The following is a 2,059-nucleotide window of genomic DNA, read 5'->3' on the forward strand; positions in this document are numbered from 1 at the left end:
TAATTTCTATTTATTGATGTATTCTTTAATAATGCCTTGATGCCCGTTTTTTACTCTTCAAGCATGGTTTTCTTTAAAAATATTTATAATGACTCCTTTGAAGACTGTCTTCTATGTCCCCAACACTTGTGCTCTGTAAAAGGCAGTTCCTCATGACTGCTTTTATTTCCTCTTCTTTTTAAATATTTTGTTTGTATAAATTTAGGGGGTGCAAGGGCAATTTTGTTATATGGATATATTATATTACACAGAGGCAAAGTCTGGGCTTTTAATGTATCCATTACCCAAATAATGCACTTCATAATCATCTCTATGGATCCACCTCTCTTGTGTTTCTTTGCACGTGTCTAAATTTATTCCTGAAACTGGACCATTTAAAATATATTCTAGTGATTCTGGAAACTGACCCCTCCTCTCAGAGATGGGGATGTTGTTTTGTATATTTGTTTATTAGTTTGGTGACTTACTTGGACTATTTCAGTGAAGTCTGTTTCCCCCACAGAGTGGGGATTGCACGGCCTTGGCCGTGTGCATAGTCACACTGACCATTTTCCCACCTGCAGGGATCACAATTGTTTTATCTGGGATTTCTTTGTGTCCTTCTTTGATCTCCCTATTAATCTTCTAAGTGGTTTGTCCCTATTTGTATCATACTTAACCGTTGTCCTCTGCTGATTTCTGGGTGATTGCCCTAATACTTGCGATAATATATCTGGAAATAAATTGTTCCACTGTGTGATCCAGTTGAAATTAGAATCCTGCGTAGTGCCTGTCTTTGCACCCAGCTTTTGCTGTATTTCTGACCATAGGAGGGCTCCTTTTAGCTATTGTCTCCTTTGTTTTCTTTGTTAAGCTTTAATTATTCTGTGATTTCTCTTGATTCTATTGTGCAGCTACCAACCTCCTTTTAATTAATCAATGCCACAATATCCCTTGCTTTCAAGAACACCCTTACTTGGTTTTCTCCTATACTCTTTATTTGAAATAAAAGCAATAACCTTATGAAGACTTACGGAGCTCTCTAGTTTACTGCCTTTCCCACTGGAGAGAAATTCTGCATAGCTGCTACAGAACATGAGTGGGGACAGCCAGTGCTTCTTACGAAGTGACAACCCTGCTCTATGATTAGGTCTCAGTGACAGCAGTGAACTCTAATCTTTTCAGCTTGTCTTTCTGGTTTGAATCCTCCAGCCAATAAGCAATCTGGCTTAAGGGTAATCATGGCCCAGTATGACTCATTTGCTACATCTGAGGTGCAACTTCCATCCTACTAGGGATATGGAGGAAGAAGGGAGTCATATTTCTCTTAGCTACCTTTGCTTGGAAAATAACTTCTTCATCGAGGAGGTGGGATGGATGAAAAATAGCGGTGGCCTGCCTCTGCTGAAGAAATTCCATACTACTCAATTGGGAGCTAAAAGGAGCCACAGAACATTGCTGTTCTTACCAAGATTTAGGGGACATTATGGAATAGATGTTTCTCTGTTTGATGAATTTCCTTAGTTAAAACAGTATATTTAAATCGTTTTCTCCAGTGTGTATATATATATATATATTTAGAAAGTCTCCAGAAAACGTCATACCACCATCTGTGTTTCTCTGAGTTAGTTTTTAAAATACATATGGCATGTCAAAGAAGAAGAAATATCCTACCTTAAAGAAAGGTCAAAATAATATCAATAACTCATAGAATGTATAAATCATGGTACAAAATACTGACATTTTCACTGAAAAAATTACATCATTAGCAATTTCTTTTTTGAGCGTACAATATTTTTCATGTTTGTAATCACTTCCTGGATACAAATTATTGGGCCATTGACCACACTATGCTGTACACAACTGTTATGAATAATTATAGTCAGTGTAACTATATCTGCAATTTCCCTTTGAAATATTTCATTGATGTGGAAAGACAGTAGGACAGAGCTATCCAAAATAATGTTCTGCAAAGATGGAAAATTTTGTCTGCATTGTCCAACATGGTATCATTGGGTACAAGTAGTAATTTAAAAATTGATATGAGGTTATTAAATCTGAGAAAATTAATTTTTATTTT

The sequence above is a fragment of the Propithecus coquereli genome, unplaced genomic scaffold (assembly GCF_000956105.1).
Source record: "Propithecus coquereli isolate 6110/MARCELLA unplaced genomic scaffold, Pcoq_1.0 Scaffold844, whole genome shotgun sequence".
NCBI lineage: Eukaryota > Metazoa > Chordata > Mammalia > Primates > Indriidae > Propithecus > Propithecus coquereli.